The 22,928-nt window shown below is 49.0% G+C and overlaps 13 non-coding genes and 2 pseudogenes across 13 annotated transcripts; all 15 read left to right on the top strand.

The window, feature by feature from the left end:
- The first annotated feature begins 106 nt into the window (after positions 1-106).
- LOC142265891 (U2 spliceosomal RNA) lies at positions 107-297 on the top strand. The gene has a single exon (XR_012732100.1). It is a non-coding gene; the product is annotated as a U2 spliceosomal RNA (small nuclear RNA).
- Positions 298-1,414: 1,117 nt separating this feature from the next.
- LOC142265890 (U2 spliceosomal RNA) lies at positions 1,415-1,605 on the top strand. Its single transcript, XR_012732099.1, has one exon. It is a non-coding gene; the product is annotated as a U2 spliceosomal RNA (small nuclear RNA).
- Positions 1,606-2,722: 1,117 nt separating this feature from the next.
- On the top strand, positions 2,723-2,913 carry LOC142265889 (U2 spliceosomal RNA). The gene has a single exon (XR_012732098.1). It is a non-coding gene; the product is annotated as a U2 spliceosomal RNA (small nuclear RNA).
- Positions 2,914-4,030: 1,117 nt separating this feature from the next.
- On the top strand, positions 4,031-4,221 carry LOC142265886 (U2 spliceosomal RNA). The gene has a single exon (XR_012732096.1). It is a non-coding gene; the product is annotated as a U2 spliceosomal RNA (small nuclear RNA).
- A 1,117-nt stretch (positions 4,222-5,338) lies between these two features.
- Positions 5,339-5,529, top strand: LOC142265885 (U2 spliceosomal RNA). The gene has a single exon (XR_012732095.1). It is a non-coding gene; the product is annotated as a U2 spliceosomal RNA (small nuclear RNA).
- Positions 5,530-6,646: 1,117 nt separating this feature from the next.
- LOC142265884 (U2 spliceosomal RNA) lies at positions 6,647-6,837 on the top strand. The gene has a single exon (XR_012732094.1). It is a non-coding gene; the product is annotated as a U2 spliceosomal RNA (small nuclear RNA).
- Positions 6,838-7,954: 1,117 nt separating this feature from the next.
- Positions 7,955-8,145, top strand: LOC142265883 (U2 spliceosomal RNA). Its single transcript, XR_012732093.1, has one exon. It is a non-coding gene; the product is annotated as a U2 spliceosomal RNA (small nuclear RNA).
- Positions 8,146-9,262: 1,117 nt separating this feature from the next.
- On the top strand, positions 9,263-9,453 carry LOC142265882 (U2 spliceosomal RNA). Its single transcript, XR_012732092.1, has one exon. It is a non-coding gene; the product is annotated as a U2 spliceosomal RNA (small nuclear RNA).
- Positions 9,454-10,570: 1,117 nt separating this feature from the next.
- Positions 10,571-10,761, top strand: LOC142265881 (U2 spliceosomal RNA). Its single transcript, XR_012732091.1, has one exon. It is a non-coding gene; the product is annotated as a U2 spliceosomal RNA (small nuclear RNA).
- Positions 10,762-11,878: 1,117 nt separating this feature from the next.
- Positions 11,879-11,968, top strand: LOC142265901 (U2 spliceosomal RNA; annotated as a pseudogene).
- A 5,440-nt stretch (positions 11,969-17,408) lies between these two features.
- Positions 17,409-17,611, top strand: LOC142265895 (U2 spliceosomal RNA; annotated as a pseudogene).
- Positions 17,612-18,728: 1,117 nt separating this feature from the next.
- Positions 18,729-18,919, top strand: LOC142265880 (U2 spliceosomal RNA). The gene has a single exon (XR_012732090.1). It is a non-coding gene; the product is annotated as a U2 spliceosomal RNA (small nuclear RNA).
- Positions 18,920-20,036: 1,117 nt separating this feature from the next.
- On the top strand, positions 20,037-20,227 carry LOC142265879 (U2 spliceosomal RNA). Its single transcript, XR_012732089.1, has one exon. It is a non-coding gene; the product is annotated as a U2 spliceosomal RNA (small nuclear RNA).
- A 1,117-nt stretch (positions 20,228-21,344) lies between these two features.
- Positions 21,345-21,535, top strand: LOC142265878 (U2 spliceosomal RNA). Its single transcript, XR_012732088.1, has one exon. It is a non-coding gene; the product is annotated as a U2 spliceosomal RNA (small nuclear RNA).
- A 1,117-nt stretch (positions 21,536-22,652) lies between these two features.
- LOC142265877 (U2 spliceosomal RNA) lies at positions 22,653-22,843 on the top strand. Its single transcript, XR_012732087.1, has one exon. It is a non-coding gene; the product is annotated as a U2 spliceosomal RNA (small nuclear RNA).
- Positions 22,844-22,928: the final 85 nt, after the last annotated feature.

Here is a 22,928-nt window from a genome sequence, read left to right as displayed (position 1 = left end):
CAAAATGTCTTGTGTAGGCGTGGGTTTGTCTCCCTCTCGCTCTCTCTCCCTAAGATGTGTCCGGCATAGGCCAGGGTGCCACTCGAGGCCCAAACCAATTCTGGTTATCGCTTCTCGGCCTTTTGGCTAAGATCAAGTGTAGTATCTGTTCTTATCAGTTTAATATCTGATACGTCCCCTATCTGGGGACCATATATTAAATGGATTTTTAGAACAGGGAGATGGAAAAAGAGCTTGCTCTGTCCACTCCACGCATTGACCTGGTATTGCAGTACCTCCAGGAACGGTGCACCCCTTCTTAACCCAGTTTCCAAAAGCAGAACTCGATTCACCTGATTCATATTAGCCCGATTAGCGAATTGAAATGAATTTTTATCTAACACACTTTTTACTTGCTTTATTCATCCAAATAGCAAACTCATCACCACTCAACTTCACCAACTCTGCTATGTCCCGTGCAGTATCTTGTTGTCAGTCTAATCTAGATCATGTGTAATTGAATGGAATAGATCCCTTTTGGACAAAGTGGAGTCAGATGCTGCAGTGACCACAGGTGTGAGAGGATCTACAATTGGCATCTGGTGTTATCTCTCTGCTTCCACTCCAAATAAAGTTACCTGTTGTTACCTGAACGTCAAATACTAAGAATGGGCGGCCTATGAAAGAATTAGTACTTTCATTAAGTATACTAAACCGGCTAATTGGGAATAGACAAACTGTAAAAAGCCCTCTGAGAAAGCCCCTCTCTAACCTTTGTTAGTAAGCTTTTCTGTAGCCTGCCTGTTGATGTATTTTCGGTTTGAACAGTGCACAACATGAAGAGACGGAACACTGGCGGCTTGTCACAATGCCCCCCGATGACATCACAATAGCGCTGCTGCCTAGAAAACAAGCTGCGCAGAAGAAGTTGTTCTTTGGGTGGGAGGGTGGGCTAGTGGAAGGAGGGGGCAATCTCTTTTTTTCCCGGGTGGTAGGGGGATGACAGGAGAAGGGAAGCGGGTGGTGAGAAAGGTACAGAGGGCAGGGTTTGGGGGCTGGGAAGGAAAGGGAAAAGATTAGGGTTTGGGGATGATGAAAGGGCTTTCTACGGGTAAGGATGGCAAAGGGTGGCAGTGACGGAAAGTCAGGCAACCTGTCCTGTCCGTCTTTTTGTATCGTGAATTGGAAAGACTGCAAGGGGGAGGGGAGTTGCTTGCGCCCTAAAGGAGGAGTTATTCAGATTCATTGCAGTGGGCGGCGGCTGCAAAACGCACCATTCTTCTTGTTTTTGCTCTGCAAAGCAGCCTTTTCAAGGGTTGGCTTGGGTGACAAAATGTCTTGTGTAGGCGTGGGTTTGTCTCCCTCTCGCTCTCTCTCCCTAAGATGTGTCCGGCATAGGCCAGGGTGCCACTCGAGGCCCAAACCAATTCTGGTTATCGCTTCTCGGCCTTTTGGCTAAGATCAAGTGTAGTATCTGTTCTTATCAGTTTAATATCTGATACGTCCCCTATCTGGGGACCATATATTAAATGGATTTTTAGAACAGGGAGATGGAAAAAGAGCTTGCTCTGTCCACTCCACGCATTGACCTGGTATTGCAGTACCTCCAGGAACGGTGCACCCCTTCTTAACCCAGTTTCCAAAAGCAGAACTCGATTCACCTGATTCATATTAGCCCGATTAGCGAATTGAAATGAATTTTTATCTAACACACTTTTTACTTGCTTTATTCATCCAAATAGCAAACTCATCACCACTCAACTTCACCAACTCTGCTATGTCCCGTGCAGTATCTTGTTGTCAGTCTAATCTAGATCATGTGTAATTGAATGGAATAGATCCCTTTTGGACAAAGTGGAGTCAGATGCTGCAGTGACCACAGGTGTGAGAGGATCTACAATTGGCATCTGGTGTTATCTCTCTGCTTCCACTCCAAATAAAGTTACCTGTTGTTACCTGAACGTCAAATACTAAGAATGGGCGGCCTATGAAAGAATTAGTACTTTCATTAAGTATACTAAACCGGCTAATTGGGAATAGACAAACTGTAAAAAGCCCTCTGAGAAAGCCCCTCTCTAACCTTTGTTAGTAAGCTTTTCTGTAGCCTGCCTGTTGATGTATTTTCGGTTTGAACAGTGCACAACATGAAGAGACGGAACACTGGCGGCTTGTCACAATGCCCCCCGATGACATCACAATAGCGCTGCTGCCTAGAAAACAAGCTGCGCAGAAGAAGTTGTTCTTTGGGTGGGAGGGTGGGCTAGTGGAAGGAGGGGGCAATCTCTTTTTTTCCCGGGTGGTAGGGGGATGACAGGAGAAGGGAAGCGGGTGGTGAGAAAGGTACAGAGGGCAGGGTTTGGGGGCTGGGAAGGAAAGGGAAAAGATTAGGGTTTGGGGATGATGAAAGGGCTTTCTACGGGTAAGGATGGCAAAGGGTGGCAGTGACGGAAAGTCAGGCAACCTGTCCTGTCCGTCTTTTTGTATCGTGAATTGGAAAGACTGCAAGGGGGAGGGGAGTTGCTTGCGCCCTAAAGGAGGAGTTATTCAGATTCATTGCAGTGGGCGGCGGCTGCAAAACGCACCATTCTTCTTGTTTTTGCTCTGCAAAGCAGCCTTTTCAAGGGTTGGCTTGGGTGACAAAATGTCTTGTGTAGGCGTGGGTTTGTCTCCCTCTCGCTCTCTCTCCCTAAGATGTGTCCGGCATAGGCCAGGGTGCCACTCGAGGCCCAAACCAATTCTGGTTATCGCTTCTCGGCCTTTTGGCTAAGATCAAGTGTAGTATCTGTTCTTATCAGTTTAATATCTGATACGTCCCCTATCTGGGGACCATATATTAAATGGATTTTTAGAACAGGGAGATGGAAAAAGAGCTTGCTCTGTCCACTCCACGCATTGACCTGGTATTGCAGTACCTCCAGGAACGGTGCACCCCTTCTTAACCCAGTTTCCAAAAGCAGAACTCGATTCACCTGATTCATATTAGCCCGATTAGCGAATTGAAATGAATTTTTATCTAACACACTTTTTACTTGCTTTATTCATCCAAATAGCAAACTCATCACCACTCAACTTCACCAACTCTGCTATGTCCCGTGCAGTATCTTGTTGTCAGTCTAATCTAGATCATGTGTAATTGAATGGAATAGATCCCTTTTGGACAAAGTGGAGTCAGATGCTGCAGTGACCACAGGTGTGAGAGGATCTACAATTGGCATCTGGTGTTATCTCTCTGCTTCCACTCCAAATAAAGTTACCTGTTGTTACCTGAACGTCAAATACTAAGAATGGGCGGCCTATGAAAGAATTAGTACTTTCATTAAGTATACTAAACCGGCTAATTGGGAATAGACAAACTGTAAAAAGCCCTCTGAGAAAGCCCCTCTCTAACCTTTGTTAGTAAGCTTTTCTGTAGCCTGCCTGTTGATGTATTTTCGGTTTGAACAGTGCACAACATGAAGAGACGGAACACTGGCGGCTTGTCACAATGCCCCCCGATGACATCACAATAGCGCTGCTGCCTAGAAAACAAGCTGCGCAGAAGAAGTTGTTCTTTGGGTGGGAGGGTGGGCTAGTGGAAGGAGGGGGCAATCTCTTTTTTTCCCGGGTGGTAGGGGGATGACAGGAGAAGGGAAGCGGGTGGTGAGAAAGGTACAGAGGGCAGGGTTTGGGGGCTGGGAAGGAAAGGGAAAAGATTAGGGTTTGGGGATGATGAAAGGGCTTTCTACGGGTAAGGATGGCAAAGGGTGGCAGTGACGGAAAGTCAGGCAACCTGTCCTGTCCGTCTTTTTGTATCGTGAATTGGAAAGACTGCAAGGGGGAGGGGAGTTGCTTGCGCCCTAAAGGAGGAGTTATTCAGATTCATTGCAGTGGGCGGCGGCTGCAAAACGCACCATTCTTCTTGTTTTTGCTCTGCAAAGCAGCCTTTTCAAGGGTTGGCTTGGGTGACAAAATGTCTTGTGTAGGCGTGGGTTTGTCTCCCTCTCGCTCTCTCTCCCTAAGATGTGTCCGGCATAGGCCAGGGTGCCACTCGAGGCCCAAACCAATTCTGGTTATCGCTTCTCGGCCTTTTGGCTAAGATCAAGTGTAGTATCTGTTCTTATCAGTTTAATATCTGATACGTCCCCTATCTGGGGACCATATATTAAATGGATTTTTAGAACAGGGAGATGGAAAAAGAGCTTGCTCTGTCCACTCCACGCATTGACCTGGTATTGCAGTACCTCCAGGAACGGTGCACCCCTTCTTAACCCAGTTTCCAAAAGCAGAACTCGATTCACCTGATTCATATTAGCCCGATTAGCGAATTGAAATGAATTTTTATCTAACACACTTTTTACTTGCTTTATTCATCCAAATAGCAAACTCATCACCACTCAACTTCACCAACTCTGCTATGTCCCGTGCAGTATCTTGTTGTCAGTCTAATCTAGATCATGTGTAATTGAATGGAATAGATCCCTTTTGGACAAAGTGGAGTCAGATGCTGCAGTGACCACAGGTGTGAGAGGATCTACAATTGGCATCTGGTGTTATCTCTCTGCTTCCACTCCAAATAAAGTTACCTGTTGTTACCTGAACGTCAAATACTAAGAATGGGCGGCCTATGAAAGAATTAGTACTTTCATTAAGTATACTAAACCGGCTAATTGGGAATAGACAAACTGTAAAAAGCCCTCTGAGAAAGCCCCTCTCTAACCTTTGTTAGTAAGCTTTTCTGTAGCCTGCCTGTTGATGTATTTTCGGTTTGAACAGTGCACAACATGAAGAGACGGAACACTGGCGGCTTGTCACAATGCCCCCCGATGACATCACAATAGCGCTGCTGCCTAGAAAACAAGCTGCGCAGAAGAAGTTGTTCTTTGGGTGGGAGGGTGGGCTAGTGGAAGGAGGGGGCAATCTCTTTTTTTCCCGGGTGGTAGGGGGATGACAGGAGAAGGGAAGCGGGTGGTGAGAAAGGTACAGAGGGCAGGGTTTGGGGGCTGGGAAGGAAAGGGAAAAGATTAGGGTTTGGGGATGATGAAAGGGCTTTCTACGGGTAAGGATGGCAAAGGGTGGCAGTGACGGAAAGTCAGGCAACCTGTCCTGTCCGTCTTTTTGTATCGTGAATTGGAAAGACTGCAAGGGGGAGGGGAGTTGCTTGCGCCCTAAAGGAGGAGTTATTCAGATTCATTGCAGTGGGCGGCGGCTGCAAAACGCACCATTCTTCTTGTTTTTGCTCTGCAAAGCAGCCTTTTCAAGGGTTGGCTTGGGTGACAAAATGTCTTGTGTAGGCGTGGGTTTGTCTCCCTCTCGCTCTCTCTCCCTAAGATGTGTCCGGCATAGGCCAGGGTGCCACTCGAGGCCCAAACCAATTCTGGTTATCGCTTCTCGGCCTTTTGGCTAAGATCAAGTGTAGTATCTGTTCTTATCAGTTTAATATCTGATACGTCCCCTATCTGGGGACCATATATTAAATGGATTTTTAGAACAGGGAGATGGAAAAAGAGCTTGCTCTGTCCACTCCACGCATTGACCTGGTATTGCAGTACCTCCAGGAACGGTGCACCCCTTCTTAACCCAGTTTCCAAAAGCAGAACTCGATTCACCTGATTCATATTAGCCCGATTAGCGAATTGAAATGAATTTTTATCTAACACACTTTTTACTTGCTTTATTCATCCAAATAGCAAACTCATCACCACTCAACTTCACCAACTCTGCTATGTCCCGTGCAGTATCTTGTTGTCAGTCTAATCTAGATCATGTGTAATTGAATGGAATAGATCCCTTTTGGACAAAGTGGAGTCAGATGCTGCAGTGACCACAGGTGTGAGAGGATCTACAATTGGCATCTGGTGTTATCTCTCTGCTTCCACTCCAAATAAAGTTACCTGTTGTTACCTGAACGTCAAATACTAAGAATGGGCGGCCTATGAAAGAATTAGTACTTTCATTAAGTATACTAAACCGGCTAATTGGGAATAGACAAACTGTAAAAAGCCCTCTGAGAAAGCCCCTCTCTAACCTTTGTTAGTAAGCTTTTCTGTAGCCTGCCTGTTGATGTATTTTCGGTTTGAACAGTGCACAACATGAAGAGACGGAACACTGGCGGCTTGTCACAATGCCCCCCGATGACATCACAATAGCGCTGCTGCCTAGAAAACAAGCTGCGCAGAAGAAGTTGTTCTTTGGGTGGGAGGGTGGGCTAGTGGAAGGAGGGGGCAATCTCTTTTTTTCCCGGGTGGTAGGGGGATGACAGGAGAAGGGAAGCGGGTGGTGAGAAAGGTACAGAGGGCAGGGTTTGGGGGCTGGGAAGGAAAGGGAAAAGATTAGGGTTTGGGGATGATGAAAGGGCTTTCTACGGGTAAGGATGGCAAAGGGTGGCAGTGACGGAAAGTCAGGCAACCTGTCCTGTCCGTCTTTTTGTATCGTGAATTGGAAAGACTGCAAGGGGGAGGGGAGTTGCTTGCGCCCTAAAGGAGGAGTTATTCAGATTCATTGCAGTGGGCGGCGGCTGCAAAACGCACCATTCTTCTTGTTTTTGCTCTGCAAAGCAGCCTTTTCAAGGGTTGGCTTGGGTGACAAAATGTCTTGTGTAGGCGTGGGTTTGTCTCCCTCTCGCTCTCTCTCCCTAAGATGTGTCCGGCATAGGCCAGGGTGCCACTCGAGGCCCAAACCAATTCTGGTTATCGCTTCTCGGCCTTTTGGCTAAGATCAAGTGTAGTATCTGTTCTTATCAGTTTAATATCTGATACGTCCCCTATCTGGGGACCATATATTAAATGGATTTTTAGAACAGGGAGATGGAAAAAGAGCTTGCTCTGTCCACTCCACGCATTGACCTGGTATTGCAGTACCTCCAGGAACGGTGCACCCCTTCTTAACCCAGTTTCCAAAAGCAGAACTCGATTCACCTGATTCATATTAGCCCGATTAGCGAATTGAAATGAATTTTTATCTAACACACTTTTTACTTGCTTTATTCATCCAAATAGCAAACTCATCACCACTCAACTTCACCAACTCTGCTATGTCCCGTGCAGTATCTTGTTGTCAGTCTAATCTAGATCATGTGTAATTGAATGGAATAGATCCCTTTTGGACAAAGTGGAGTCAGATGCTGCAGTGACCACAGGTGTGAGAGGATCTACAATTGGCATCTGGTGTTATCTCTCTGCTTCCACTCCAAATAAAGTTACCTGTTGTTACCTGAACGTCAAATACTAAGAATGGGCGGCCTATGAAAGAATTAGTACTTTCATTAAGTATACTAAACCGGCTAATTGGGAATAGACAAACTGTAAAAAGCCCTCTGAGAAAGCCCCTCTCTAACCTTTGTTAGTAAGCTTTTCTGTAGCCTGCCTGTTGATGTATTTTCGGTTTGAACAGTGCACAACATGAAGAGACGGAACACTGGCGGCTTGTCACAATGCCCCCCGATGACATCACAATAGCGCTGCTGCCTAGAAAACAAGCTGCGCAGAAGAAGTTGTTCTTTGGGTGGGAGGGTGGGCTAGTGGAAGGAGGGGGCAATCTCTTTTTTTCCCGGGTGGTAGGGGGATGACAGGAGAAGGGAAGCGGGTGGTGAGAAAGGTACAGAGGGCAGGGTTTGGGGGCTGGGAAGGAAAGGGAAAAGATTAGGGTTTGGGGATGATGAAAGGGCTTTCTACGGGTAAGGATGGCAAAGGGTGGCAGTGACGGAAAGTCAGGCAACCTGTCCTGTCCGTCTTTTTGTATCGTGAATTGGAAAGACTGCAAGGGGGAGGGGAGTTGCTTGCGCCCTAAAGGAGGAGTTATTCAGATTCATTGCAGTGGGCGGCGGCTGCAAAACGCACCATTCTTCTTGTTTTTGCTCTGCAAAGCAGCCTTTTCAAGGGTTGGCTTGGGTGACAAAATGTCTTGTGTAGGCGTGGGTTTGTCTCCCTCTTGCTCTCTCTCCCTAAGATGTGTCCGGCATAGGCCAGGGTGCCACTCGAGGCCCAAACCAATTCTGGTTATCGCTTCTCGGCCTTTTGGCTAAGATCAAGTGTAGTATCTGTTCTTATCAGTTTAATATCTGATACGTCCCCTATCTGGGGACCATATATTAAATGGATTTTTAGAACAGGGAGATGGAAAAAGAGCTTGCTCTGTCCACTCCACGCATTGACCTGGTATTGCAGTACCTCCAGGAACGGTGCACCCCTTCTTAACCCAGTTTCCAAAAGCAGAACTCGATTCACCTGATTCATATTAGCCCGATTAGCGAATTGAAATGAATTTTTATCTAACACACTTTTTACTTGCTTTATTCATCCAAATAGCAAACTCATCACCACTCAACTTCACCAACTCTGCTATGTCCCGTGCAGTATCTTGTTGTCAGTCTAATCTAGATCATGTGTAATTGAATGGAATAGATCCCTTTTGGACAAAGTGGAGTCAGATGCTGCAGTGACCACAGGTGTGAGAGGATCTACAATTGGCATCTGGTGTTATCTCTCTGCTTCCACTCCAAATAAAGTTACCTGTTGTTACCTGAACGTCAAATACTAAGAATGGGCGGCCTATGAAAGAATTAGTACTTTCATTAAGTATACTAAACCGGCTAATTGGGAATAGACAAACTGTAAAAAGCCCTCTGAGAAAGCCCCTCTCTAACCTTTGTTAGTAAGCTTTTCTGTAGCCTGCCTGTTGATGTATTTTCGGTTTGAACAGTGCACAACATGAAGAGACGGAACACTGGCGGCTTGTCACAATGCCCCCCGATGACATCACAATAGCGCTGCTGCCTAGAAAACAAGCTGCGCAGAAGAAGTTGTTCTTTGGGTGGGAGGGTGGGCTAGTGGAAGGAGGGGGCAATCTCTTTTTTTCCCGGGTGGTAGGGGGATGACAGGAGAAGGGAAGCGGGTGGTGAGAAAGGTACAGAGGGCAGGGTTTGGGGGCTGGGAAGGAAAGGGAAAAGATTAGGGTTTGGGGATGATGAAAGGGCTTTCTATGGGTAAGGATGGCAAAGGGTGGCAGTGACGGAAAGTCAGGCAACCTGTCCTGTCCGTCTTTTTGTATCGTGAATTGGAAAGACTGCAAGGGGGAGGGGAGTTGCTTGCGCCCTAAAGGAGGAGTTATTCAGATTCATTGCAGTGGGCGGCGGCTGCAAAACGCACCATTCTTCTTGTTTTTGCTCTGCAAAGCAGCCTTTTCAAGGGTTGGCTTGGGTGACAAAATGTCTTGTGTAGGCGTGGGTTTGTCTCCCTCTCGCTCTCTCTCCCTAAGATGTGTCCGGCATAGGCCAGGGTGCCACTCGAGGCCCAAACCAATTCTGGTTATCGCTTCTCGGCCTTTTGGCTAAGATCAAGTGTAGTATCTGTTCTTATCAGTTTAATATCTGATACGTCCCCTATCTGGGGACCATATATTAAATGGATTTTTAGAACAGGGAGATGGAAAAAGAGCTTGCTCTGTCCACTCCACGCATTGACCTGGTATTGCAGTACCTCCAGGAACGGTGCACCCCTTCTTAACCCAGTTTCCAAAAGCAGAACTCGATTCACCTGATTCATATTAGCCCGATTAGCGAATTGAAATGAATTTTTATCTAACACACTTTTTACTTGCTTTATTCATCCAAATAGCAAACTCATCACCACTCAACTTCACCAACTCTGCTATGTCCCGTGCAGTATCTTGTTGTCAGTCTAATCTAGATCATGTGTAATTGAATGGAATAGATCCCTTTTGGACAAAGTGGAGTCAGATGCTGCAGTGACCACAGGTGTGAGAGGATCTACAATTGGCATCTGGTGTTATCTCTCTGCTTCCACTCCAAATAAAGTTACCTGTTGTTACCTGAACGTCAAATACTAAGAATGGGCGGCCTATGAAAGAATTAGTACTTTCATTAAGTATACTAAACCGGCTAATTGGGAATAGACAAACTGTAAAAAGCCCTCTGAGAAAGCCCCTCTCTAACCTTTGTTAGTAAGCTTTTCTGTAGCCTGCCTGTTGATGTATTTTCGGTTTGAACAGTGCACAACATGAAGAGACGGAACACTGGCGGCTTGTCACAATGCCCCCCGATGACATCACAATAGCGCTGCTGCCTAGAAAACAAGCTGCGCAGAAGAAGTTGTTCTTTGGGTGGGAGGGTGGGCTAGTGGAAGGAGGGGGCAATCTCTTTTTTTCCCGGGTGGTAGGGGGATGACAGGAGAAGGGAAGCGGGTGGTGAGAAAGGTACAGAGGGCAGGGTTTGGGGGCTGGGAAGGAAAGGGAAAAGATTAGGGTTTGGGGATGATGAAAGGGCTTTCTACGGGTAAGGATGGCAAAGGGTGGCAGTGACGGAAAGTCAGGCAACCTGTCCTGTCCGTCTTTTTGTATCGTGAATTGGAAAGACTGCAAGGGGGAGGGGAGTTGCTTGCGCCCTAAAGGAGGAGTTATTCAGATTCATTGCAGTGGGCGTCGGCTGCAAAACGCACCATTCTTCTTGTTTTTGCTCTGCAAAGCAGCCTTTTCAAGGGTTGGCTTGGGTGACAAAATGTCTTGTGTAGGCGTGGGTTTGTCTCCCTCTCGCTCTCTCTCCCTAAGATGTGTCCGGCATAGGCCAGGGTGCCACTCGAGGCCCAAACCAATTCTGGTTATCGCTTCTCGGCCTTTTGGCTAAGATCAAGTGTAGTATCTGTTCTTATCAGTTTAATATCTGATACGTCCCCTATCTGGGGACCATATATTAAATGGATTTTTAGAACAGGGAGATGGAAAAAGAGCTTGCTCTGTCCACTCCACGCATTGACCTGGTATTGCAGTACCTCCAGGAACGGTGCACCCCTTCTTAACCCAGTTTCCAAAAGCAGAACTCGATTCACCTGATTCATATTAGCCCGATTAGCGAATTGAAATGAATTTTTATCTAACACACTTTTTACTTGCTTTATTCATCCAAATAGCAAACTCATCACCACTCAACTTCACCAACTCTGCTATGTCCCGTGCAGTATCTTGTTGTCAGTCTAATCTAGATCATGTGTAATTGAATGGAATAGATCCCTTTTGGACAAAGTGGAGTCAGATGCTGCAGTGACCACAGGTGTGAGAGGATCTACAATTGGCATCTGGTGTTATCTCTCTGCTTCCACTCCAAATAAAGTTACCTGTTGTTACCTGAACGTCAAATACTAACAATGGGCGGCCTATGAAAGAATTAGTACTTTCATTAAGTATACTAAACCGGCTAATTGGGAATAGACAAACTGTAAAAAGCCCTCTGAGAAAGCCCCTCTCTAACCTTTGTTAGTAAGCTTTTCTGTAGCCTGCCTGTTGATGTATTTTCGGTTTGAACAGTGCACAACATGAAGAGACGGAACACTGGCGGCTTGTCACAATGCCCCCCGATGACATCACAATAGCGCTGCTGCCTAGAAAACAAGCTGCGCAGAAGAAGTTGTTCTTTGGGTGGGAGGGTGGGCTAGTGGAAGGAGGGGGCAATCTCTTTTTTTCCCGGGTGGTAGGGGGATGACAGGAGAAGGGAAGCGGGTGGTGAGAAAGGTACAGAGGGCAGGGTTTGGGGGCTGGGAAGGAAAGGGAAAAGATTAGGGTTTGGGGATGATGAAAGGGCTTTCTACGGGTAAGGATGGCAAAGGGTGGCAGTGACGGAAAGTCAGGCAACCTGTCCTGTCCGTCTTTTTGTATCGTGAATTGGAAAGACTGCAAGGGGGAGGGGAGTTGCTTGCGCCCTAAAGGAGGAGTTATTCAGATTCATTGCAGTGGGCGGCGGCTGCAAAACGCACCATTCTTCTTGTTTTTGCTCTGCAAAGCAGCCTTTTCAAGGGTTGGCTTGGGTGACAAAATGTCTTGTGTAGGCGTGGGTTTGTCTCCCTCTCGCTCTCTCTCCCTAAGATGTGTCCGGCATAGGCCAGGGTGCCACTCGAGGCCCAAACCAATTCTGGTTATCGCTTCTCGGCCTTTTGGCTAAGATCAAGTGTAGTATCTGTTCTTATCAGAACAAACTGAGCTAGCTACACTTGACGAGATACGATCAGGGAGACGAGCTCCGAAGCCCAGCCGAGACCGGAAGAGGGAGATCGGACGGAAGAAGAGCTTGGCAGAAAGAAGCAAGAAGACGAAGGCTCGGAGAAGACTTGGGGAGACCAGAGGAACTTCGAGGAGGAACACAGCGGGAGAAGACACCCGGAGAAGAATCCAAGATCCAGCTCCGGGAACTCAAGCAGGAACCAGCCATGGCAAGCAAGCCAGAGAAGGCAGCCAAGAAGGCTCAGGACCCAGGGACCTCCAGGAAGGCTCATCCAGAGGCTTCTTCGGCCCAAGAGGCCCCTACCTCCGACGCCAGCCAGCCGGAGGGAGCCCGGACGCCGCCTGAAAAGGCTCCAACCCTGGAGCCTTGGATGCGGCAGACGGTCGCCCTGAAGCTAAAGGCGGTGGATGGTAGGTTGCCGGACATGTCCAGCGACGTGTTCTGCAAGAAGATGATTCTGGATCAGGGCTTCTCCAGGGCGGAAACCCTGAGTGTCCAGACCTTCATGACTGGCATTTTTCTGGTAACCTTTGCCACGGTGAATGCCTGCAGGAGATACTGGGAGGCGATGAACGCAGCGATGCCGGACTCCCCTTTTCATTCTTTTTTAGGATCCTGTCCTATACAGAGGGATGAGAAGAGGATCACGGTCTCCATGCGGAACCCGCACACCCCAGGAAGAGACATCTCCACGTTCCTGGGACGTCTCTGCACAGTGGTGAGGGAGCCATCCCACATCCTTAACGGCAACGGATTCTGGACGGGTAAGTGGTCAGTAACCGTTCGACTCTACAGGGAACCAGCATCCGAGGATGGTCTCCAGCACCTGCCCCCGACATTCTCTCTGGGAAACTCCTTTGGTCTCATCTACTACCCGGACATGCCACACAACTGCAGGAAATGTGGCGGGAAAGGGCATTCGATGAAGACCTGCAAGGAGGACGCCTGCAGGGTTTGCCGGGTGACGGGACACAGCTCCAAGGACTGCCCAAAGAAGAAGACTTGCAACCTATGTGGACAGGCGGACCACCTTTACAAGGACTGCCCACAGCGGGAGAAATCCTGGGCAAGGGTTGCCGCGGTGACCCAGTATCGGGTAGTCACAGCTTCGTCGACCAAGGCAGCTACGACCAAGGCCACAGAGGCCAAGGACAAGGCGGCCAAGAACCCGGCGACCGTGGCTCCAGCCGATGCCCCAGCAGCCACGGAGTCCAGGAAAAAGGGTAAGAAAACTGTTGCCCCCTCCCTGGTCCCCCCCCCTGCCACCCCTGTCCAAACCCCTCCCCCCCCGGCCAACCCTACTGAGGATTCCACTACCTCCACCTCATTTCCCTACTCCTCAGTTGGTCTCCTCACCCCCCCCCCAAAGCCCACTCTCCCTCCCCAGACCATGAGAGCAGAGGACCTCAGCACTCTTGCACTTTTCACCGAGGAGGATTTTCCAGCTCTTGTCTCCTCAGGTACAGGCCAAAGGAAAAGGAAGGTGGAAGATAGTCCTGTCGCAGAACCTTCCAAGCTGTTCATTGTGGATCCCAATCCACCCCAGGAAGAGGAGGATGGCCTCCTCCCAGAACCGGACGTGTTGGAGCAGATGGTGGAGTCCCTTGTGGCCGAAGAAGAAATGGAGGAGTCGGAAGCCACTGAGGCACCATCCCTGCTCGATCAGCTAGAAGAAGAGGGTCTGCTGGAGATACCCTTACCAGCAGGTGCCAAAGAGGAAGAACCGCCCGACCGGAGTGGTAACTAAGGCACACCGCCTGCGCTAACTTTCTCTTTCCTCCAATGACTGCTAACATTAACACCTTTTCCATTAATGTTAGGAGCATCAGAGACAAGTTCCGACGTCAGACAATTTTTGCGTTCCTTAACACTCAGTCTAGTGATGTATTTTTCCTGCAGGAATGCTCCCTTCCCTCCTCTAGGTCCTTCAACCATCTGGCCAGGGAGTGGACCCATGGCCCATCCTACTGGTCCGGCGGAGGCGACTGTAGGTCCGCGGGGGTCGCCGTGCTGATCAGGGGAAGCGCCTTCACATTGGACTCTGTTCAGGAAATCGTCTGCGGCAGGTTACTGCTCGTGGATGGCACCTGGGCGGGAGAACCTGTCAGGTTCATCAATGTGTACGCTTCTCCTGTGAAGAGCGATCGACTGGAGCTCCTCCAAGCCCTGCGCCCTCAGCTCGCTACTGCCAGGACGGTAGTGATGGCCGGGGATTTCAACTGCCCGATTGAGGAGGATGGACGCAGTTCTGGAACGGCTGCCAAGTTGGACGTCACATCCAAACTGCTCATTGAGATGGTGACCGAAGCCTCTCTTGTGGACGTTGTTGGCTCCATCGGACACGGATCCGTGAACTATTCATGGTGCCGATCCGATGGCTCGCTGCGTTCCAGGATTGACTTTGTGTTTACCTCTCGGGCGGTTGGGCGGAGTGGGCACTCGATGGTCCCCTGCTTCTTCTCTGACCACAGAGCCATTCACTTTCAAGGTGTGCTGGGCCATGGCTTCCCCATTGGCCCGGGCTCCTGGAAGCTGAACTGCTCTCTGCTGGAAAAGGGTGAGATTCTGGAGGAGCTTAGAGCTGCCTACTCCACGTGGCGGGCCTACAAGGCGGGCTTCCAGTCTGTTTCTGACTGGTGGGAATACGTTAAACTCGAGTTCCGTTTCTTCTTTCAGGCAAAGAGTCAACAACAGGCGGGTCTGAAGAGGAGGGACTTCAGGAGACTCCAGCGTGAGCTGCGTTCCCTGCAGGACCTTCTTCGATGCGGCTGGGACGTGAGAGAGGAGCTGGAGGAGACTAAGAGGAGCCTGAAAAGGCACTTCGAGGAGGAGTCCGAGCGAATTGTCTTCCGTTCCAAAGTGGAGAACCTGGAGAAGGGTGAGAAATGTAACTCGTTCTTTTTCAGGAAACTCCACGCCGGTCACACGCCCATGAATGAACTACGAGACGAGAGTGGCAGCATGCGACGCGGGAAAGAGAACGTGATGAAGGTCGTCAGCGACTTCTACAGCGAACTCTACGCCCGCAAGACTACTGACCCCGAGGCCGCCGATAAGTTCCTGTCAGGTATCACTAACCATCTTGACCCTGCAGACGCGGCGGCCATGGATGTTCCTCTGACGGTGGACGAGCTGCTCTCGGCCGCCAAATCCTTTAGTTCTGGCAGGACACCGGGCAGTGACGGCCTCCCAGCAGAGCTCTATGTAGCGCTGGGAGACCTAATCTGTCCGGACCTGTTAGGGCTGTATGAGGAGATGGTGGTGGAGGGCAGAATGCCTCCATCTCTGAGGGAAGGAATGGTCACGATCCTGTACAAGCGTAAAGGAGAGAGGTGCGACCTGAAGAATTGGCGTCCCATCACCCTTCTGAACGTCGACTACAAGATCCTGGCCAAGACGATGGCAACGAGATTGAAGACTGTTATCGGACGGATCATCCACCCGGATCAGACCTGCGGCATCCCCGGACGTCGCACCGCAGACAGCCTGGCTCTCATGCGGGACACGGTCGAGTACATCAAAGCCCGCCGGGTGCACGCAGCCCTGATCTCGTTGGATCAGGAAAAGGCCTTCGACCGTGTTTCCCATGAGTTCCTGGGCAAAGCTCTGCACAGGTTAGGTTTGGGTAACATGTTTTGCTTGTATGTCCAACTAATGTATTTTGATATTCACAGCTCGGTGTTGGTAAACGGCTGGAAGACTGACCCCTTCCCGGTCCTCTCAGGGGTCAGACAAGGCTGTCCTCTGTCACCTCTTCTTTTTGTTTGTGTTATAGAACTCTTTGCAGAGGCTATCCGGCGGAATGGAGAGATCAGAGGGATCACCGCACCAGGACCAGAACGCTTCGAGGTCAAGTGCTCGCTCTACATGGACGACGTGACCGTCTTCTGCGCGGACCGGCGCTCAGTCGACACCCTCGTCCAGACCTGTGAGACCTTCGGACGGGCTTCGGGAGCCAAAGTCAACTGCGGGAAGTCGGAAGCCATGCTCTTCGGGGACTGGCAGCCGGCCTCTTCCGCCCCCTTCCCCTTCAGCATCCAGCCGGATTTCATCAAGGTTCTTGGAGTCTGGTTCGGGAAGGAAGGAGCAGCCCTCAAGTCCTGGGAGGAACGCTTGACCAAGATCACCCAACGGATCGGTCTGTGGAGCCTCAGACGCCTCACCTGTGAGGGCAAAGCACTGGTCCTGCGTAACGAGGTACTGCCCGTGCTGCAGTACACGGCCCAGGCCTGGCCCCCCCTTGCCACCGTGTGCAGGGCCATTACCAGGACGGTGTTTCGTTTTGTCTGGGGATCCAAGATGGACAGAGTAAAGCGGAGCATCATGTACAAGGATCCTCGCAAGGGTGGGAAGGGCGTACCCGATATCCCCACCCTCCTGCGATCCTCCTTCGTATGTGACTGCGTTCGCCGAACTCTGCGAGTCAAGAGAGGTTCCGCGGGTGGGTCCATGTCTCGCTTCTTCCTGCTCCCCCTTTGGAGACGGTTAGGCTGGGACAAGTGGGACAGCTCCTTCCCCTACAACTGGACGGCGCCATGGTTCTACGGAGACGTGGTTCGGTTTGTGAGGGAACACCAACTGGAGGGACTCAAGCCTGATTTGTGGAAGCCAAAGACTATCCACAAACTCATCAGAGCCAAGGACGAAATGGAGAACATTCCAGGACTTCATCACGACACACTGGAGACTGTTTGGACAAACGTGTCATCGGCTGGATTGACCAACGGGCACAAGGACTTGTCATGGATGGCGATACAGGGCGGACTGCCCGTCCGGTCATTCATGCACGCCCGGAACCTGTGCAAAACCCGGTACTGCCCAAGGTGCCCCTTCGTGGAGGAAACATCGCTGCACGCCTTTTGGGACTGCCGTTTCGCACAGCGCCTGTTGGTTGCCCTGGAGGATGACCTGAGGAACTCCGTCCCCAGAGGGAGCCTATCGTACCATTCCGTACTTTATGGACTCTTCCCTGGGACTCACACCGTTGGAGCCATCCAGGAGGCTTGGCGCCTTATGAACTGCTTTAAGGACGCTATTTGGGTCGCCAGGAACCGGCTCATCTTGAAGAGGGAGAGGATGTCTATCCAGGATTGCCGCAGGCTGATCCACAGCCTGCTCAGAGACTATTCCATCATGGACAGTCCGGACGACAGCGCCGAGGAGGAGGTTTAGACCTCTTCCATGCCCCCTCCCTCCTTTTCCCGTTATGTGCGTCTTTCAATAAAGCTTCGGGCCTGTGATTTCCCCACCCTATCCCCCTTTTCCCCTACCCCCATCCCCCAATCGCCGGTTCGTCGTTATTTATTGTCTAACTTTTTCTTTCAGCTTGAGTGTTATGGATAAGCATAGGAGCGTGATGTATAGTTTAGTGCGTCGTACTCTATGGCTATGTAAGAAGGATTGTATATTTCTGTGTGTACGGGGCTGCGGCACTGTACACGGTTTGTTACCTTTTTGTGAGTAGTGCATGATAATAAAGATGCTGTTAAATCAAAATCTGTTCTTATCAGTTTAATATCTGATACGTCCCCTATCTGGGGACCATATATTAAATGGATTTTTAGAACAGGGAGATGGAAAAAGAGCTTGCTCTGTCCACTCCACGCATTGACCTGGTATTGCAGTACCTCCAGGAACGGTGCACCCCTTCTTAACCCAGTTTCCAAAAGCAGAACTCGATTCACCTGATTCATATTAGCCCGATTAGCGAATTGAAATGAATTTTTATCTAACACACTTTTTACTTGCTTTATTCATCCAAATAGCAAACTCATCACCACTCAACTTCACCAACTCTGCTATGTCCCGTGCAGTATCTTGTTGTCAGTCTAATCTAGATCATGTGTAATTGAATGGAATAGATCCCTTTTGGACAAAGTGGAGTCAGATGCTGCAGTGACCACAGGTGTGAGAGGATCTACAATTGGCATCTGGTGTTATCTCTCTGCTTCCACTCCAAATAAAGTTACCTGTTGTTACCTGAACGTCAAATACTAAGAATGGGCGGCCTATGAAAGAATTAGTACTTTCATTAAGTATACTAAACCGGCTAATTGGGAATAGACAAACTGTAAAAAGCCCTCTGAGAAAGCCCCTCTCTAACCTTTGTTAGTAAGCTTTTCTGTAGCCTGCCTGTTGATGTATTTTCGGTTTGAACAGTGCACAACATGAAGAGACGGAACACTGGCGGCTTGTCACAATGCCCCCCGATGACATCACAATAGCGCTGCTGCCTAGAAAACAAGCTGCGCAGAAGAAGTTGTTCTTTGGGTGGGAGGGTGGGCTAGTGGAAGGAGGGGGCAATCTCTTTTTTTCCCGGGTGGTAGGGGGATGACAGGAGAAGGGAAGCGGGTGGTGAGAAAGGTACAGAGGGCAGGGTTTGGGGGCTGGGAAGGAAAGGGAAAAGATTAGGGTTTGGGGATGATGAAAGGGCTTTCTACGGGTAAGGATGGCAAAGGGTGGCAGTGACGGAAAGTCAGGCAACCTGTCCTGTCCGTCTTTTTGTATCGTGAATTGGAAAGACTGCAAGGGGGAGGGGAGTTGCTTGCGCCCTAAAGGAGGAGTTATTCAGATTCATTGCAGTGGGCGGCGGCTGCAAAACGCACCATTCTTCTTGTTTTTGCTCTGCAAAGCAGCCTTTTCAAGGGTTGGCTTGGGTGACAAAATGTCTTGTGTAGGCGTGGGTTTGTCTCCCTCTCGCTCTCTCTCCCTAAGATGTGTCCGGCATAGGCCAGGGTGCCACTCGAGGCCCAAACCAATTCTGGTTATCGCTTCTCGGCCTTTTGGCTAAGATCAAGTGTAGTATCTGTTCTTATCAGTTTAATATCTGATACGTCCCCTATCTGGGGACCATATATTAAATGGATTTTTAGAACAGGGAGATGGAAAAAGAGCTTGCTCTGTCCACTCCACGCATTGACCTGGTATTGCAGTACCTCCAGGAACGGTGCACCCCTTCTTAACCCAGTTTCCAAAAGCAGAACTCGATTCACCTGATTCATATTAGCCCGATTAGCGAATTGAAATGAATTTTTATCTAACACACTTTTTACTTGCTTTATTCATCCAAATAGCAAACTCATCACCACTCAACTTCACCAACTCTGCTATGTCCCGTGCAGTATCTTGTTGTCAGTCTAATCTAGATCATGTGTAATTGAATGGAATAGATCCCTTTTGGACAAAGTGGAGTCAGATGCTGCAGTGACCACAGGTGTGAGAGGATCTACAATTGGCATCTGGTGTTATCTCTCTGCTTCCACTCCAAATAAAGTTACCTGTTGTTACCTGAACGTCAAATACTAAGAATGGGCGGCCTATGAAAGAATTAGTACTTTCATTAAGTATACTAAACCGGCTAATTGGGAATAGACAAACTGTAAAAAGCCCTCTGAGAAAGCCCCTCTCTAACCTTTGTTAGTAAGCTTTTCTGTAGCCTGCCTGTTGATGTATTTTCGGTTTGAACAGTGCACAACATGAAGAGACGGAACACTGGCGGCTTGTCACAATGCCCCCCGATGACATCCCAATAGCGCTGCTGCCTAGAAAACAAGCTGCGCAGAAGAAGTTGTTCTTTGGGTGGGAGGGTGGGCTAGTGGAAGGAGGGGGCAATCTCTTTTTTTCCCGGGTGGTAGGGGGATGACAGGAGAAGGGAAGCGGGTGGTGAGAAAGGTACAGAGGGCAGGGTTTGGGGGCTGGGAAGGAAAGGGAAAAGATTAGGGTTTGGGGATGATGAAAGGGCTTTCTACGGGTAAGGATGGCAAAGGGTGGCAGTGACGGAAAGTCAGGCAACCTGTCCTGTCCGTCTTTTTGTATCGTGAATTGGAAAGACTGCAAGGGGGAGGGGAGTTGCTTGCGCCCTAAAGGAGGAGTTATTCAGATTCATTGCAGTGGGCGGCGGCTGCAAAACGCACCATTCTTCTTGTTTTTGCTCTGCAAAGCAGCCTTTTCAAGGGTTGGCTTGGGTGACAAAATGTCTTGTGTAGGCGTGGGTTTGTCTCCCTCTCGCTCTCTCTCCCTAAGATGTGTCCGGCATAGGCCAGGGTGCCACTCGAGGCCCAAACCAATTCTGGTTATCGCTTCTCGGCCTTTTGGCTAAGATCAAGTGTAGTATCTGTTCTTATCAGTTTAATATCTGATACGTCCCCTATCTGGGGACCATATATTAAATGGATTTTTAGAACAGGGAGATGGAAAAAGAGCTTGCTCTGTCCACTCCACGCATTGACCTGGTATTGCAGTACCTCCAGGAACGGTGCACCCCTTCTTAACCCAGTTTCCAAAAGCAGAACTCGATTCACCTGATTCATATTAGCCCGATTAGCGAATTGAAATGAATTTTTATCTAACACACTTTTTACTTGCTTTATTCATCCAAATAGCAAACTCATCACCACTCAACTTCACCAACTCTGCTATGTCCCGTGCAGTATCTTGTTGTCAGTCTAATCTAGATCATGTGTAATTGAATGGAATAGATCCCTTTTGGACAAAGTGGAGTCAGATGCTGCAGTGACCACAGGTGTGAGAGGATCTACAATTGGCATCTGGTGTTATCTCTCTGCTTCCACTCCAAATAAAGTTACCTGTTGTTACCTGAACGTCAAATACTAAGAATGGGCGGCCTATGAAAGAATTAGTACTTTCATTAAGTATACTAAACCGGCTAATTGGGAATAGACAAACTGTAAAAAGCCCTCTGAGAAAGCCCCTCTCTAACCTTTGTTAGTAAGCTTTTCTGTAGTCTGCCTGTTGATGTATTTTCGGTTTGAACAGTGCACAACATGAAGAGACGGAACACTGGCGGCTTGTCACAATGCCCCCCGATGACATCACAATAGCGCTGCTGCCTAGAAAACAAGCTGCGCAGAAGAAGTTGTTCTTTGGGTGGGAGGGTGGGCTAGTGGAAGGAGGGGGCAATCTCTTTTTTTCCCGGGTGGTAGGGGGATGACAGGAGAAGGGAAGCGGGTGGTGAGAAAGGTACAGAGGGCAGGGTTTGGGGGCTGGGAAGGAAAGGGAAAAGATTAGGGTTTGGGGATGATGAAAGGGCTTTCTACGGGTAAGGATGGCAAAGGGTGGCAGTGACGGAAAGTCAGGCAACCTGTCCTGTCCGTCTTTTTGTATCGTGAATTGGAAAGACTGCAAGGGGGAGGGGAGTTGCTTGCGCCCTAAAGGAGGAGTTATTCAGATTCATTGCAGTGGGCGGCGGCTGCAAAATGCACCATTCTTCTTGTTTTTGCTCTGCAAAGCAGCCTTTTCAAGGGTTGGCTTGGGTGACAAAATGTCTTGTGTAGGCGTGGGTTTGTCTCCCTCTCGCTCTCTCTCCCTAAGATGTGTCCGGCATAGGCCAGGGTGCCACTCGAGGCCCAAACCAATTCTGGTTATCGCTTCTCGGCCTTTTGGCTAAGATCAAGTGTAGTATCTGTTCTTATCAGTTTAATATCTGATACGTCCCCTATCTGGGGACCATATATTAAATGGATTTTTAGAACAGGGAGATGGAAAAAGAGCTTGCTCTGTCCACTCCACGCATTGACCTGGTATTGCAGTACCTCCAGGAACGGTGCACCCCTTCTTAACCCAGTTTCCAAAAGCAGAACTCGATTCACCTGATTCATATTAGCCCGATTAGCGAATTGAAATGAATTTTTATCTAACACACTTTTTACTTGCTTTATTCATCCAAATAGCAAACTCATCACCACTCAACTTCACCAACTCTGCTATGTCCCGTGCAGTATCTTGTTGTCAGTCTAATCTAGATCATGTGTAATTGAATGGAATAGATCCCTTTTGGACAAAGTGGAGTCAGATGCTGCAGTGACCACAGGTGTGAGAGGATCTACAATTGGCATCTGGTGTTATCTCTCTGCTTCCACTCCAAATAAAGTTACCTGTTGTTACCTGAACGTCAAATACTAAGAATGGGCGGCCTATGAAAGAATTAGTACTTTCATTAAGTATACTAAACCGGCTAATTGGGAATAGACAAACTGTAAAAAGCCCTCTGAGAAAGCCCCTCTCTAACCTTTGTTAGTAAGCTTTTCTGTAGCCTGCCTGTTGATGTATTTTCGGTTTGAACAGTGCACAACATGAAGAGACGGAACACTGGCGGCTTGTCACAATGCCCCCCGATGACATCACAATAGCGCTGCTGCCTAGAAAACAAGCTGCGCAGAAGAAGTTGTTCTTTGGGTGGGAGGGTGGGCTAGTGGAAGGAGGGGGCAATCTCTTTTTTTCCCGGGTGGTAGGGGGATGACAGGAGAAGGGAAGCGGGTGGTGAGAAAGGTACAGAGGGCAGGGTTTGGGGGCTGGGAAGGAAAGGGAAAAGATTAGGGTTTGGGGATGATGAAAGGGCTTTCTACGGGTAAGGATGGCAAAGGGTGGCAGTGACGGAAAGTCAGGCAACCTGTCCTGTCCGTCTTTTTGTATCGTGAATTGGAAAGACTGCAAGGGGGAGGGGAGTTGCTTGCGCCCTAAAGGAGGAGTTATTCAGATTCATTGCAGTGGGCGGCGGCTGCAAAACGCACCATTCTTCTTGTTTTTGCTCTGCAAAGCAGCCTTTTCAAGGGTTGGCTTGGGTGACAAAATGTCTTGTGTAGGCGTGGGTTTGTCTCCCTCTCGCTCTCTCTCCCTAAGATGTGTCCGGCATAGGCCAGGGTGCCACTCGAGGCCCAAACCAATTCTGGTTATCGCTTCTCGGCCTTTTGGCTAAGATCAAGTGTAGTATCTGTTCTTATCAGTTTAATATCTGATACGTCCCCTATCTGGGGACCATATATTAAATGGATTTTTAGAACAGGGAGATGGAAAAAGAGCTTGCTCTGTCCACTCCACGCATTGACCTGGTATTGCAGTACCTCCAGGAACGGTGCACCCCTTCTTAACCCAGTTTCCAAAAGCAGAACTCGATTCACCTGATTCATATTAGCCCGATTAGCGAATTGAAATGAATTTTTATCTAACA

The sequence above is a fragment of the Anomaloglossus baeobatrachus genome, unplaced genomic scaffold (genome assembly GCF_048569485.1).
Source record: "Anomaloglossus baeobatrachus isolate aAnoBae1 unplaced genomic scaffold, aAnoBae1.hap1 Scaffold_2783, whole genome shotgun sequence".
NCBI classification, from domain to species: Eukaryota; Metazoa; Chordata; class Amphibia; order Anura; family Aromobatidae; genus Anomaloglossus; species Anomaloglossus baeobatrachus.
This window is presented reverse-complemented; position numbering and strand designations above follow the sequence as displayed.